This window comes from Lactuca saligna, chromosome 4 (genome assembly GCF_052625555.1).
Source record: "Lactuca saligna cultivar CGN05327 chromosome 4, ASM5262555v1, whole genome shotgun sequence".
Taxonomy (NCBI): domain Eukaryota; kingdom Viridiplantae; phylum Streptophyta; class Magnoliopsida; order Asterales; family Asteraceae; genus Lactuca; species Lactuca saligna.
Genome location: NC_136420.1, coordinates 231,995,934 through 232,012,240, shown reverse-complemented (window position 1 = coordinate 232,012,240; position 16,307 = coordinate 231,995,934). Strand labels below are relative to the sequence as shown.

The following is a 16,307-nucleotide window of genomic DNA, read 5'->3' as shown; positions in this document are numbered from 1 at the left end:
AGAGATGAAGATGATGTGTTGTACTTATCAAAATGACAAAATTCCAACAATTTAGAAGTAAATGATCCACCAATTTAGACGTAGGGGCAATATAATCAGTTTTTTTAGTTATTATAATTATTGTAAGACATAAAACAATTATCAATTATTAAAAATATTTTAAAAAACGATTTGAACATATTTTGAAAATTTATGAAAGGTAAACATGTTGATCATAGTTATCGTTTTTTCTTAAATAATAACCATAGGTTCTAATACCAAGTACTAAATAACTTGATTCTAAAAAAAAAATAGAATCATTTGTAAATGACCAAATTATTCACAAATATTCTAACGCCTATGGAAGATCCGACCAAAAGCAAAAGTAATGTTGTAATTTTGTATGGTATCCAAAAATGTAAAATAATGTGGAATAGATATCAGCTCTAAATCTCCTGATATATTCATCGTTGAGTCAATATAGTTATCTATCATTTCTGATAAAAAAGAAATCATTAAAATCAAACCAACTCATCCAACACTATCTTTGTTTGTTCCATTGACAGAGAAGAAAAACATCAAAATCTCATGAATGGTGATCTACGGCCAACCCAATGCACCAATTTCGAACAAGTTCTATTTTTCTTGCTTCTAAGATCTCCTGAGAGCCCTTTCTCATTTTCCTTCAACAACTTCCAAAGTACATGTACGTCCTCGTATTCACACCTCATAATCTCATGGTGTAGCCTTCCCAGCCCTACATCCAAAACAAACACTTCAAATCTAGAATGGAAATACACATAGATCTAGAGTGAGATTATAGGACTGTTTACCAAATCAAATATATCTTAGTGATGATTTAAGGTATCAATACTTTTTCTAGGACAAAGTAACTAAATGTAAAATAATATTTTTTAAATTATCCTCAAATTATGTTGTAATTTAGTAGAACAATCTGCTTCCTTAATGCCAATTATGAAACAAAAGAATAAACTCCGATGTAATAAATTAGAACCAAAAAACGATACAATGAAAGCCAAATGTAAGGAATTGAATTACCGGATTTTGGAACTCCGAAACGCACAGCTACACGGATCCAAATTTTTCGAAGATAGATAGTGAACTTTTGCCACCACTTGATCACCTTCTATCAATCATGAAATATTTTCTTCAGATTGCCAAATATTTAAAAACATAAATGCAGGTAATATGCATGATTATGGAAGAAAATGGATTGAAGTTTTTGTATAAATGAAAAAGAGACCTGTACTTGAGATTGTCGAGGTAAAATCATTGTTGATGTAGATTGTAGAGGGGGGAGCAGTTCATATGTAATTTGCTTGTTTTGGTTGATTCATGGATAACACGATTTCTTTCCATGGGTACTACTACGCGGAAAGCGTGTAGATAATCTTTATGCGGCCCTACCAATGGCCTAGTCAAGTAGAGTGTTTGGTTTGATATTTATTTGTTGGATTTTCTATCTATATCCACTCAATTTCCTTTACTATAATCATAAAACAATGTAAACAATGGGCTGTTTGCAATTGTTTATTTAAAATAACTAGATTATAATCCGTGGAAATCATGGGTATTATTTTTATTAGGGTGAGTGCGGTGCGGTTATTGACCAAAACCTCACCACTAACCACAAATGTGGTTAATTCATTTTCAAAACCGTTTGGTGCGGTTATTTTTGCGGTGTGGTTAGGCGGTTATTCTTTGCGGTGCGTTTTTTTTTTTTTTTTTTTTTTTTTTTTTTGTTATTTGGTTATTAACCGCATGGATTTGGTGTGATTATTTTGTGTGGTTTTTAACCACAGTTTAGAGTTCAAATGGTTTTAAGAGTTCAAACAATTATTTGTAATAATTTAAAAAATAAAAATAAAAAAATAAATAAGTTATAAGACAATTAACTTAAATCACAAACAACTATTATCTTAAAAACATGAAATCACTGGTAATTAACAATAAATATCTTAAAATTGTGAAATTTTATCATTCTCCAAAATTAAACACACAAAAAACCAATACTTTTGTCTTCTAGAATTTTATCATTCATTCATTAATGAAACTTGTTTTATTTTTAATATTTAATATATTGATAATTAATAAAAACGTATATAATATATGCGGTGCGATGTGGTTTTCTTCGCGGTTTTTGAAAACTAATAACCGCACAGCACCGCAAATTTGCGGTTTTTGAAAACCAGAAAACCTCACCATCGATTTTTATTGCGGTATATACGGTTTTTGCAGTTAATTTTAGTTGCGGTACGGTTTTTGTTCACCCTTAATTTTTATAATCATTATATAGACAATAAAATAAAATAAAATATCAACAAAAAAAAATGTAGCGTAGTAAAATAAATATAATAGTTTAGCATAAATTTTGAAATATTTCTTGTTATCTAAATATAATTTAAAAAAAAAAAATTCTTTCTTTAGGGTCCTTTGATGTATCTGCAAAAACATTAATATTTAATTTAAAAGGTAAAAATATAAATATGTTTTTTTTGAAGATTTATGTTATAATAAATTATTATTATTATGATAAGTATGTAAGTATATGCAATATAATATTATAGTACTTAAATTTTGTTAATTTTTTCAAATTTGGTCATTGTTTGCTTAATGTAAATGGTTGTATCTATATTGCGTAGATGTTGTACGTAGTAATTGGGATTAGGGCTGACAATTCTCGACACGACATTCGATACGATCCGCGACACGACACGGAATAAATGGGTTTGGGTTGAGTTTTTCAACCCGCCAACCCGCCAACTTGTTTATTAAACGGATCATATATGAGTTTCTCAAAAAATAAACGGGTTGACCCGCCAACCCGTTTATATTCTTAATAAAAAAAATATTTTATTTTTAAATGTATTTATGTATCAAGTATGAATATTTAATAAGTATTATATAATATATATATATATCATTGATTCATAGACAATTTGACTGTTTTGATATTTTGAGTCGTGGTGAATGGTCTAAGGTCGTAAGTCGTAACCTATAAGGCTAAGTCTGTAACATGTTTTTATGAATGTTTATAATTTTCATTTGGATGTTTAAGACTTAAATGTCTAAAATTCGGATCCACGAACCCAAATTTGACCCACGAACCAACCAACCTATGAACCCATATAAATAAATGGGTTGGCAGGTCATATATGAGTTTATGTTCCAAACCCGCCAACACGTGACCCGCCAACCCGTGACCTGTATATTTAAATGGGTCGTGTTTGGGTTGGCATATTTTGACCCGCCAACCCGTCAACCAGTGACACGCCAACCCAAACACGAAACGATTGTCAAGCCTAACTGGGATGTAACTTAATTATTTTAGGTCTCAGATTGAAAGATGTTTGTATAAATGATTGAGTTGATTATAAGATATCTATAGTTTAAGAAATAAATTATATAAATTATTTAATCATATAATTGCAAATAAATATTTAAATATATTTGATGTATATTCGTATGTTTATAATGTTTATGCATAAAATAGTATTTAGAGATGAAATCGTGTTTTTAACTACAATCTTCTTGGGTTTAAATTTTATATTGCAATCAAAATTTTCATATTCTTTCTTGTTAAGGTTGTTTATATTGTTTGTAAAAAACATAGAGGGACTAATATGATACTACTTAAAAGTACATGGACTAAATTATATTGTTACATTTAGGTGTGAATTGAAAACCAACGCATACGGTTCCGATTGTCAATACAGAAAGAACGATACATTCCAGAAGATCGAAGTCCATTCAAAAGCTTATGAATAAACAATGGTTCACATGGATTGCATTGTGGTCTGATTTTGGTGTTAAGTGGTAGTACTGTGGCAATAAAATTCAACCGATGATGCACAATGTCTGGGATAGAATAAGCTCCACAACATACTTGAAAAAGTTGTATTATTTTATTAAAGATAGTTGTTATTAATAAAGTCTTTCATTTTTAGCTATATATTATAATTTATTACCTCCCGCACGAATTTATGTATACATGGATTAATAGGTTTGTGACATTGGACTTGTTAGTAATCAAACTCTACATTCTATGGTAAACCCAATCTTCAAAATATGTATATTCTTGTTTTTTAACTTGATCAAACTCTGTATATTGTTGGATGAGACCCGTTATACTCAGTGGGTGGGGCTTGTTATAAGTATGATGTGTCTGGTATGTGGTATTTTAGAGAACTCACTAAGCTTTGTGCTTACGATTTTCAGTTTATGTTTCAGGTACTTCTGGTTTCAAAGGAAAGAGCCCGAGATGATTGCAAAGCACACACCACTCGATTCCATATTTTGTGATTTACTCTGATAATGATGATGTATTGATAAAATTTGATTACCTTGACAATGATATGGTTTACTGTTTTAAGAATGTAAAATTGAAAGATTTTCGGGTCTTATTTACGAGACGTTACATAATCGAAAAAGAGGAGTTATTTGAGTTTGCTGTGTGTATGTATGCGTACGTTGAGCATACGTCGTGCATACATATACCCACATAAGTCTTTTGGATATCTTTTCTACAGACCAAGTGACAACGTGGTCTTCGTAGCAAGGAGAGGGGTTTTCTGTGAAAGAGAACTCATATGCAAAGAGGATAGTGGGATGCAAATTGAACTTGGAGAGCTTCAAGAGTTAAGCGATGAAGGAACCTCTAACACTAGCGCTCAACTTGAGGAAGAGATTCTTGTTGAACTAGTTGACGAGTCCTTATCTCTAAGACATTCCAGTAGAGTTAGTGTTCCATCTGTGTTGTATGGTTTCCATATAATTGCTGAAGTTGATACGTTTATCAGTGATAGTACACTGATAAATTATGGTTTCCATATAACTGCTGAAGGTGATACATTTATCAGTGATAGTACACTGATAAATTTGGATGAACCTAACAACTACAAGGAAGCCATGGCAGGCCCGGAGTCTGAAAAATAGAAAGAGGAAATGGACATCGAGATTCAGTCCATGTATGACAATCAAGTTTGGAACTTGGTTGACAATGTATCAGGTCATAAGACGGTCGAGTGCAAGTGGGTCTTCAAGAAGAAGACCGACATGGATGTGAAAGTGCATACGTTCAAGGCACGGCTGGTTGCAAATGGCTTTACTCAAACCCTGAGGGTTAACTATGATGATACATTCTCACCAGTGGCCAAGATCAAGTCTATTAGGGTTATTATGGCCATAGCTGTGTTTCATGATTATGAAATATGGCAGATGGATGTCAAAATTGCCTTCCTGAACGGGAAGTTGGTTGAAGATGTTTACATGTGTCAGCCAGAGGGTTTTGTATACGCAAAGTACCGTAGTAAAGTGTGCAAGCTTGAGAAATCCATTTATGGATAAAGCAAGCATCTCGGAGATGGAATCTTTGTTTCGATGAGAAAGTCAAAGAATTCAGATTTTCGAGAAGCGAGGATGAGTCATGTGTGTATGTCAAGACTAGTGGGAGTATAGTTAGCTTTATATTTTTGTATGTTGATGACATACTGCTCATAGGAAACGACATCCCGACCTTACAGGAGGTTAAGTCATGGATTGGGAAGTGTTTCTCTATGAAGGATCTAGGAGAAGCCGCTTACATTTTTGGGATAAGGATTTTGAGAAATAACAGTAGGAGACTAATAGGACTTAGTTAAAGTACTTACTTGGACAAGGTGTTGAAATGTTTTACCATGAAGAATTCCAAGAAAGGTGAATTTCCAATCCAAAGCAATACCAAGCTGAGTAAGACTCAGATGCTGAGTACTAATGTCGAGATAGCGGAAATGAGTCGAGTGCCATATGCTTCTGCCATTGGCTCGATCATGTACGTTATGACATGTACTCGCTCTGATGTGGCTTTTGTGTTGAGCATGGTTAGCCGATATCAAGGGAACCCAGGTAGAGATCACTGGAAATAGTTAAGAACATTCTTTAGTACCTACGAAGGACTAAGGATTGGGTCCTTACACTTGGTGGGAGTGATGACTTGAGAGTGATAGGGTATAGTGACGTCGGCTTTCAGACCGACAGAGATAACTTCCACTCTCAGTCGGGCTGGGTATTTACCCTAAATGGAGGAGAAATTACTTGGAAAAGTTCCAAGCAGAAGACCATGGCTGATTCAATGTGTGAATTAGAGTACATAGCAGCGAGCGAAGCGTCGAAGGAGGAGGTATGGTTGAAGAAATTCATTGGAGACCTTGGAGCTGTACCAGCTATAAAGGATCCTATGGAGATTTTCTATTATGACGAAGGAGTAGTTGCCTTAATGAAGGAACCTGGGGATCATGGTAGATCCATACACATCGAAATAAAATACCACTTCATCGGACATTGAGTAGAAGAGGTACTCCTCGTAGTCAAGAGGGTACCGTCAAAGGAGAACCCAACAGATCCTCTCAGAAATGGTATGTGCAGGGTTAAGCACCTACATAATGCGAGGAGGATTAGTCTGAAGGACGATATTAGTTTTAGTGATTAGATAGATGTTTAGAAACTTGTAATAGATAAATGTAATTGACATTTGATGATTAAGTAATGGAGATTTATTTATGAGTAAAGTTTACTATCTTGTGTCAATTGTTTACTATTGTTTCAATTTTGCATGTTTTACTTCATGAATAATTAGATTGTTCAAATTATCCACGGTCGATCATACTTTGCGAGTAAGTTATGAGGTTAGACTGTCATGAATTGGTTAGTAGATTGTCTAAGTGCTTAGATGTCACACCCCCAAACCAGAACGGCGGAAACGTTCGGGGGCGGAGGACGTCATATTCAGCATCATAACAGTTCATAGAAAGGAAAGTACACACCACCATATATATATTAAAGTTTCCAAGATGTTTACATAATTGTATTCATTACATGTTCAAAAGATAAATACATAAACATCATTCAAAAGAAGTAATTAACGCCAGCGCGTTAATCCCAAAAGTTGATTTCCAAACCTGCTTAGCGGTTCCCTGAGAATACAAGTTAATTCAAAGAAAAAGTGTCAACAATTAAGTTGGTGAGTTCATAAGTAGTTTAGAAAAATTGGATGCCATTCCAAAATGGGTGTATGTTTTCCAGAAAACTCAGTATTTCAAGTGTGAAGAGTTATGACTTGTTGTGTTGAAAATGAATGTATTAGATCCAAAAAATCCCATATTTTCCCTAATGGTTAAGATATGATTTGTTGTGTTTTCCAAGAAAAACCCTAATTCTCTTATAAAAGTATGAAATGCATATGAATGTTCGTGTTATAAGTTGTAAATAATTGCACCAGGAAAATCCCTTATTTTCCTATTAGTTGTTTGGTTTTTATACAGGAAAACCCTTATTTTCCTAACATGACTGGTAGTCTTTAAGACCGAAATTTGCAAGAAACAGTCGTTCTTAAAGGTTGTGTCATAGTTTTATATAATAAAGCTATACGAAGATCGCATTTGTTAGATGAAGAATAGTTTTAATAGCTACTCGTTCACCAAAGCATAATACCATAATAATTGTATATCCGATGAGTTTTATAACCATATAAACATAATATGCTTGTAACGACGTTCTTCAGGCGTCGCAGCGTTATGACAACTGTCACCCAAAGGACGGACTGTAGCTAACAGTCAGGGCGCGGGATCATGACTTCCCGTATAGATCTATACACATTTGACACGTTCTCCGAACGGGAGACTCTGGTTATAGACAGGACTTGCAGCATTACTTTCTAATAAAGAAAAGTAACGTTTGAAGATATACACGTCTCATGGATTCTCAACTAAGCCTGTATTAAAGTGATAGTTTTTGTATGCAAAGTTTATCCTTTTTCACAATGTTTGACAAAGCATAAATCATAAGTTTTTAGAATGTATAAAACGACTTAACAATGAAAGGTACTTTGAAATAATTATATACTTTGCGTAAGTCTAATGCAGACAAAGTATGACAAGAGTTTTCCATAATAGTAATGAGTTCCAAGTGATTTATTCGGTAAAACAAGCGAAGTGAAACTTTATAAAATACACGATAGTAACCGTATGTTTACTTGTATTCCCCCCCCCCCTAAAAGAGTATAAATGCATTTAAAATGTATTTAAAGTGTGTTTGAAAGGGGTATGAACTCACTTGAAAGTTTGAAGATAGCAAGGTGGAAAACCGAGCAGAGTTTCGTCTCGGGAAATGGATTTTCCTCGGGATTCTCGGGAGTAAATCGACCTTCGGGACTTGCACAAAATGACCAGGGCTTCGGGGTAGTGCAAGCACAGAAAACGAGGCAAAACGCAAGCAAAAGGAGAGAGAATGAGCAATTTTTCCGGGAACCCTCGCATCCCTTTTATAGGGGGCTGGAACCGCCTCAGTACGCGGGGCGTACGCGTACGTCACGCGTAACCGAGTCCTCGACTGCCTCGGACTTCGGACGGGACGAGGGGGGGGGGGGGTATGCTCGCATAGGGGCGACGTGGACGATCCGAGGCCGTGGCCTCGAGTACGCTGGGCGTACTCGTGTACGCTGGGCGTACGCGCGTGACTCAGGCTTCGGATAATACCGAATTTTTGAATAAAAATATATATTAATTATTTATCAAACTTCAAAAAATTCATATCTCCTTCATACGAACTCCGTTTTCCGAAATTATTTTTATTATTTATTTATTAAAATGACGTGATTAAGGAATTTCTTTAAAAATTCATAACTTTTTCATACGATGTCCGATTTGAGCGTTCTTTTTATGCACGTTTGTAGTTTAAGGATATCTATGACTTTCATTTAGACACCTAAGGTCAGAAAGTGTTTTATTGAAACTTTGCGTTTTTACGTATCTTCGTATTGCCGGTTTTTGTCGGAAAACTTAGGATGGTCATAACTTCTTCGTTATAACCTGGATTTTTGTGTTATTTATATGTTTGGAAACCTTAAGACTATACCTACCACATAGCATACTCCAAACAGAGCTTTTGAATATTTCGTTTTTCGATGATATTCCAATCCCTTTTTCAAAGAGGTTACAAGACTCGATTTTTACTGATTTGAAATGACGGGTTGTTACATTAGACATAGAAAAGGTTTGTTGCAACGTACATGAGTACTTCTGAAATAAGATTTGAGTAGTGGATTAAACCCACGTTGATTTGAATCCCTTCATGGAAATCACAAGTGATTGTGAGACGATAATATCGTATAATCTTTAAACTGAGATATATGAGTTGTTTACAAGTCATTTGTGCATTAATAATGCGTAAATGCATCAATAACTTGATGTTATAAAACGTATTGTTGTGTACGATTTGATGAGTAAATAGTACAAAAATATAAGTAAAAGTTTATCTATTCCTTTTATCCTAGGAGGGTAAAAGTGATATATTGGGCCCCTCAATGATTTTGTGTTGATTTATGTGTCGGGCCCGGTCAGGACTGAATTGATGTGTTCATATTAAGTTCAATGTCAAACAAATCATAAGTCGGTAAACAAATGGTTGGACATTGAGAATTATTCTTTTCCATGTCTTTGTCCACACGATATCTTGCAGAACAGAGGATTATATGATCCCTTATCTAAAGGATGCATCATTGACTAGGTCAGAGTTCGACAATGGCTTTTGAGAGCTATGATTGCTAATTGGATTTTGAAGTCGTACTTGCAATTATAGTTATTAGACTTATCTAAGTGGGAGACTGTTGGATTAGGTGTCTAAGCCCATAACTATAATTGGTATGTACTTGACCCGATAGTAGCATGGTCCATTTGGGTTGCCTTCACCATAGCAACTGGACAAAATGAGTTTTGGAGAAAGAGGTTATTTAAATGCTTTATTAATATATTATGGGAATAATATATTATTTGAGAAATCATATTATTTAATTAGTATTGATCAGAAATTAATCTGGAGTTAATTTAGTGATCAAAAGAGACTGATTAAAAGTTTAGGGACTGATATTGTTGATCACTGATAGTTACAATATTGGGCTGCTGGGCTCCCTTGTAAAGGGTTGGATGAAATCTATAGTAGGCCCTATAGAAATCATCCAAGGCCTTCTATAAAAGGGGTTCATGAACTGCTTGGAGCTTATATCAAGAATTTGGGTTTCGACCTAGAAACTCTAGCAGCCACTAGTATTTAAAGGCCCCCTGACCTCTCAATTGCAGCCACTGCTTCCATGGGAAACCCTAGCTAAAATTCTACTCTCCTTCTCCTTATTCTTTTCTTGTGGTGTTTATGACTCCATTAGAGGTGCAACACTTCAGGCACTAAGCTTTTGAAGGTCAAGATCAAGGAAATGATTACTTGTTACTACTAGTTAACAAGAAAGGTATTCTTCTTGATGGGTTTTGAGCATTCTGATGCTCCTAAGGTGTACATGCAACCCTAGAAACCTTGGATCTATGTTTTACTAAGATACATGCAAATTTGATTTTTCCAAGGTTGTTAACCTAACTAGCATGACATAGGGAACTTTGAAACATAAAATCTAGTAGAAGAACATACCTTTCTTGTTGCATGGATTCCTTGAGAACCTTGTGAGAATAGCACCTCAAGTGTGATGCCTCAAATGCTCCACACAACACCACAACCCTTGGAATAACTTTGATAGAAGTACACTATCACTCAAAATCGGCTAGCCCTCTTGTTCTACACGTAGTGCCGATTTTGGTAGCCCATGGGGTCCTTTGATAGTTGTGTCACAAGTAAGGTTACATCATGTAAACCCTAATTGACATGGCTTTCCATATTCCATGATCCACGAGTTTATAACCTCCATGGACTATCCATGGAGCACCTTATGGGTTTTAGCCCAATTCAATAAACCATGGATCATTAGCCCTCAGTAAAAGAATATATGATTTTCACAATCAATCCCATATATTTAATTAGTCTCCTTTTGATCACCAAATTAATTCTAAATTGATTCTTGATCCAAACTAATTAAATAATATTATTAGTATATTAAAACTTATAATATATTAATAAACCTTAAGTGTCCTTTCTCTCATTTAGTCTATCCAAGTGTTGCAATGCCATGCAACCCGAAATGGACCATGCTAACCTGGTCAAGTACATTCCATAAATAATTATGAACTTAGACACCTAATCCAACAGTCTCCCACTTGGATAAGTCTAATAACTATAACTACAAGAATGACTTTAGGAACCGATTAGCAATTGTAGCTCTTTCAAGGTCTCGCGGAACTGAGATGATGATGATATGCCATTTAACATAAGTGATCATATAATCCTCTGTTCTAGATATCAGCCGGGCAAATACATGGAACAATGTCTTACTTATTGTCCAGCAGTTTGTTTCCCGATTTTGGATTTGTTTGACATAGAACTTAATCGAACACATCAATTTAGTTCTGACCAGGCCCGGTACATAAGTCAACACAAAATCAGTGAGGGGGCCAGATATCATTTCTAGTCCAAGAAGGAACTGATAAACTTCGACTCATATGCTTGTTGTACTACTTGTTGAATCATACACAAAGGCACGTTTTATAACACCGAGTTACCAATGTGTTTTCATACAATCAATGTATAACCAATGCATAGTCAACAACTCATATCTCTAGGTTTGAAGACTTATATGATATTACCGTCTCACGGTCACTCGAGATAAATTCCATGAAGTGATACAAGTGAGCGTGGGTTGAATCTAATACTCAGAACTTATGATCACTCATGAGTGTTTTAACAACTCTAGCTATGTCCAACACCTTAGACATCTACAACCAACTTCATGATAGTCTTAATTCATATCTACTTCCAACATGTGACCGACTGTGGAGAATTTGAATTATATGATATGCCATAACATAATTATTCTGGAAGTCAAAACATGCAAAATGAAATGATAGTAAACGATTGATAGAAGATAGCAACACTTTACTTATAAATAAACAACAACTTTTATTTATCATCAAATGTCAATTACACTTTACAAATTTCAAAGCTATCTAATTTCCAAAACTAATAGCATCCTTTAGCCTTATGTTTCATGCATGCGGAATATGCTTAACCCTACCCAGTCCCTTCGTGAGGGGATCTGTTGGGTTCTCATCCGATGATACCCTCTTTGCCACGACGATTCCTTCTTCTATTCGATGTCTGACGAAATGGTATTTTCTGTCGATGTGTCTGGATCTTCCGTGATCCCTTGGTTCCTTGGCTAAGGCAACTGCACTTTCACTATCACATAAAATCTCCATAGGCTCCTTTATAGCTGGTATAACTCCAAGGTCTCCAATGAAGCTCTTTATCCATATAGCCTCCATTGTTGCCTTGCTTGCCGCTATATACTTTGATTCATAAGTTGAATCAACCACTGTCTCCTGCTTGGAACGTTTCCAAATAATTGCTACTCCGTTTAAGGTAAAGACCCAGCCTGACTGAGAGCGGAAATTATCCCTATCAGTCTGGAAGCTAGCATCACTATACCCTACTACTCTCAAGTCATCACTCCCGTCGAGGGTAAGGACCCCGTCCTTAGTCCTCCGCTTGTACTTGAGAATGTTCTTTACCGTAGTCTAGTGAGCCTTGCCAGGGTTCCCCTGATATCTGTTGACCATGCTCAAAGTAAAGGCCACATCAGGATGAGTACAAGCCATAGCATACATGATCGAGCCTACAGCGGAAGCATACGGTACTCGAATCATCTCAGCTATCTCAGCCTCTGTACTCGAGCTCTGAGGCTTACTCAATCTGGAGTTACTCTGGATCGGTAACTCTCCTTTCTTGGAATTCTACATGCTGAACCTATTCAGCACCTTATCCAAGTAGGTACTCTGACTAAGTCCAACTAGTCTTTTACTCCCATCTCTCAAAATCCTTATCCCTAGGATATAGTCAGCTTCACCAAGGTCCTTCATAGCAAAACACTTTCCAAGCCAGGACTTCACTTCCTGTAGAGTTGGGATGTCATTTCCTATGAGTAGCCTGTCATCCACATATAGTACCAAAAAAACTAACTATACTCCCACTATCCTTGACATATACACAACATTCATAATCGCTCCTCGAAAAGCCAAACTCTTTGACTTTCTCATCGAAACAAAGATACCATCTATGAGGTGCTTGTTTCAATCCATAGATGGATTTCTCAAGCTTACACACTCTATTAAGGTACTTTGTGCTGACAAAACCCGCTGGCTAACTCATGTAAACATCGCCAGCCAACTTTCCATTAAGGAAAGTGGTTTTGACATCCATTTCCCATATTTCTATTGGATATAGTGTCTAAGTCCATAACTATATTTGGTATGTACTTGACCCGACCCGCCATGGTCCATTTGGGTTGCACTTCACCCGAACAATTTATGGATAATATTTGAGAATAGTACAAGTTATGATTTATTAATATATTATAAGTTCTAATATATTAATATAAGATCATATTATTAAAGTAGTATTGATCTATATTTAATCTAGGATTAATTTAGAGATCAAAGATATTACTAATTAAATATGGGCTTCTATATTTATATAGTGTGGGCTAATGCTTATTTGAAATGGGCTAGGCTTGCATGGAAAAGTCCATGGATACTCCATGGAGCTTTAACCCATGGATCTCATGGAAATGAAGAGACATGGGTATTAGGGTTTACATGGATGTAACCCTAATCCACCACACTATATAAAGGAGGCTTTGGTTCTTGAAATCAAACTAGTTGACACTTGTAGAGGTGAGGGCTGATTTCAAGATAGTAGTGACTATTCTCTCAAAGTTCCAAGTTTGTGGTGATTTGTGATTTCCATTTGAGGCATTCACACTATTGGTATTAGGCTCTAAAACTCCAAGCAATCAACTACTACTACAAGGTAAGTATTTCTACTAGCTTTATTTGATTCATGTTCCCCATGCCATGCTAGTTAGGATATGAACCTTGGAAAAATAATTATTTGCATGTATCTTAGACAAACATAGATCCAAGGTTTATTAGGGTTGCATGTACACTTAGGAAGTGTTAGAATGCTCAAAACCCATCAGTGGTATCAAAGCCTAGGCTTGTTTGTTTGATACTTGATGCAATATAGTTGAAAAAGTCGAAAAACTTGTTGTCTGTTAGTTGAACTCGTCGAGTCCATGGGGGGACTCGCCGAGTTCATGTGTATCTTCAACCTACTCGGCGAGTAGGTTTATGCACTCGACGAGTAGGAGCGACAGGGTGCAGATTTTCGACTTTAGTTGCTGGAAATGGACTAGAAACATTACCCTACATTGTTTTGGTACTTGAAAACTTGTTTTAGAAGGTGTAATGTCTTTGCTAATCTATTTACAACAACTTGTTATCAAAATTACAAAGTTTTATGTGTAATTTTTGATTCATGAAAGTGTTCATATTCATGTTATTGATCTTATGATGTTAGATGATCATAGGAATTATTTGTAACCTATGTGGTAGTTTAATTCTTGATCATAATATGTTTTAATGGAGTCCATAACTTGTCCTCAAGTTATGGAAAACCAAGAGTCACACTTGAATTAAAACCATTAAAAGAACACAAGAGTTAGAAAAATGAAGATTCTTCATTTTTATTACTCTATTTAACTCATAAGTTACAAGAAATGAAAAGTTTTGAAAGTTTACAAAACTTGCCCTCAAGTTTTGGAACAAGTAAAGTCATATTAAACTTTAGTTCCAAACCTTAGGATTTTAAAAGTTAAAATTCAACCCTTATACTTATAATATTATAAGTTAATAATAATATATAGATGTATAAGATCAAATTCGTCTTACCGCTAGTATGCCTCATTCACGAAGCTAGTCTATAAGGTGGGCATAAGGTTGTTGCCTATAAAATGGCAACTTAATGGGTGTCCACTCTCACCCACCGCTTGCTTGACTAGTGGAGGATCGTTAGCCGAACGGGTAAGATAAGGACTTATAAATTCTCATTAAAAGTATGATGAATATTATAAAGTAACTAAATGTTTTATTAAATTCCCAATCTTAGTTACTTTAGGAAAAATGTGAATAAGGTGCTAATCCATGAAATTACACTTTACACTTTGTCTAAGTCGTTAGTGGAGCGTGTGTGGTTAACCGGCACACTAACTTGGACTTAACAAGGTAGGTAAAGGGTGACTTAATATTTATCATAGTATCGATGGAGCGTGTGTGGTTAACCGGCACATCGATTGAGGGGTAATTTATTAAGGGTACCAAGTAATTTGCATGGTTACTTCACACCTCGTTTTGTGATCCTCGGCATCCCAGTCACAAAACTTGGAGGGCACACTCGAGATTGAAACATGCCTTTGAAAAAGTTCATTGAATCTCAAAAGAATCTAGGAGTTTTTAAGAACCAAATTAAATATTTTAATATTTCGACTTTGGTGGAAATTGGTGAATCGTCATTCACCTACCTTTCAAATATGTTATTACTTAGATTACGGCATACCTCTTCTAAGTATAATATATTGTGATTGGGTCCCAGCCTTAATACTACATTTGGGTGTTTTATTAAGGACTATTCATATTTCTAAACTAAACGTTTCTTCTTCTCAGATGTCTACAAACACTGCTGCTTCTGGATCTAATCCTAATGGCTCTTTTTCTCTTATGAACTTGTGTGGGAAAGTCACTTTTGATGGATCCAACTTTAATGAATGGATCAGAAACATCAGAATGATTACTCACTACGAGGACAAGGAATATGTCCTCGATAAGGAGATTAAGGAGATTGATGAGACAGTCGCAACTCCTCAAGAGATCACTGAGTTTAGGGCACATGAAAGGGATGCCACGAAAGTGGCATGCATCATGATGGCCACCATGACCGCTGATCTCTAAAAATCCTATGAAGATTTCTACCCCTATGATATGCACCAAGACTTCATGGAACGATATCATCAAAGTGCTCGTCAAGAGAGGTATGAAATCATCTCCTCCATGATAACAACTCGCATGAAGGATGGTGAACCCATCACGAGCCACATGCAGAAAATGCAAAGATTTGTGTACCGTTTGCTGAAGCTAAATGTGAACTTCCCTGAGGAGCTTGCAATAGATATAATTTTGCACTCCTTACCTTCATGTTATGATCAATTCCTCATGACATACCACATGAACAAGGAAGAGGTCACACTCAGCAAACTTCAAGGACTCTTAAAGACCGTGGAAAGTGGTCTTAAAAGTAAGACGGTTGTTACTACTCCTACTCCTATCAACTCCGCCCCTGTCTTGGCAATCGGGAAAGGACGAGGGAAGAAGAGAAAGAGTTCTTCGAAGGGTACCAAGGTTAGGACCCTTGATGGCTCTTCTTCAAGTGGAACCAAGAAAGGTTTCATCACTCCTTCTTCTGACCCAAAAAAGGCTGAATGCTTCTATTTCCATGAAAAGGCTCAT

The 16,307-nt window shown here is 35.7% G+C and overlaps 1 long non-coding RNA gene across 2 annotated transcripts; it reads right to left on the bottom strand.

Annotated features, from left to right (window-relative positions):
- Window positions 1-357: 357 nt before the first annotated feature.
- LOC145039048 (uncharacterized) lies at window positions 358-1,411 on the bottom strand. 2 transcript variants are annotated; one of them, XR_013679706.1, is made up of 3 exons: window positions 1,244-1,411; window positions 1,039-1,123; window positions 358-736 (listed from the first exon to the last, which is right to left on the bottom strand). It is a non-coding gene; the product is annotated as an uncharacterized LOC145039048 (long non-coding RNA). The 2 variants fall into 2 exon arrangements; XR_013679705.1 differs by having other exon boundaries at window positions 1,039-1,126; window positions 1,244-1,410.
- Between the last annotated feature and the right edge of the window lie 14,896 nt (window positions 1,412-16,307).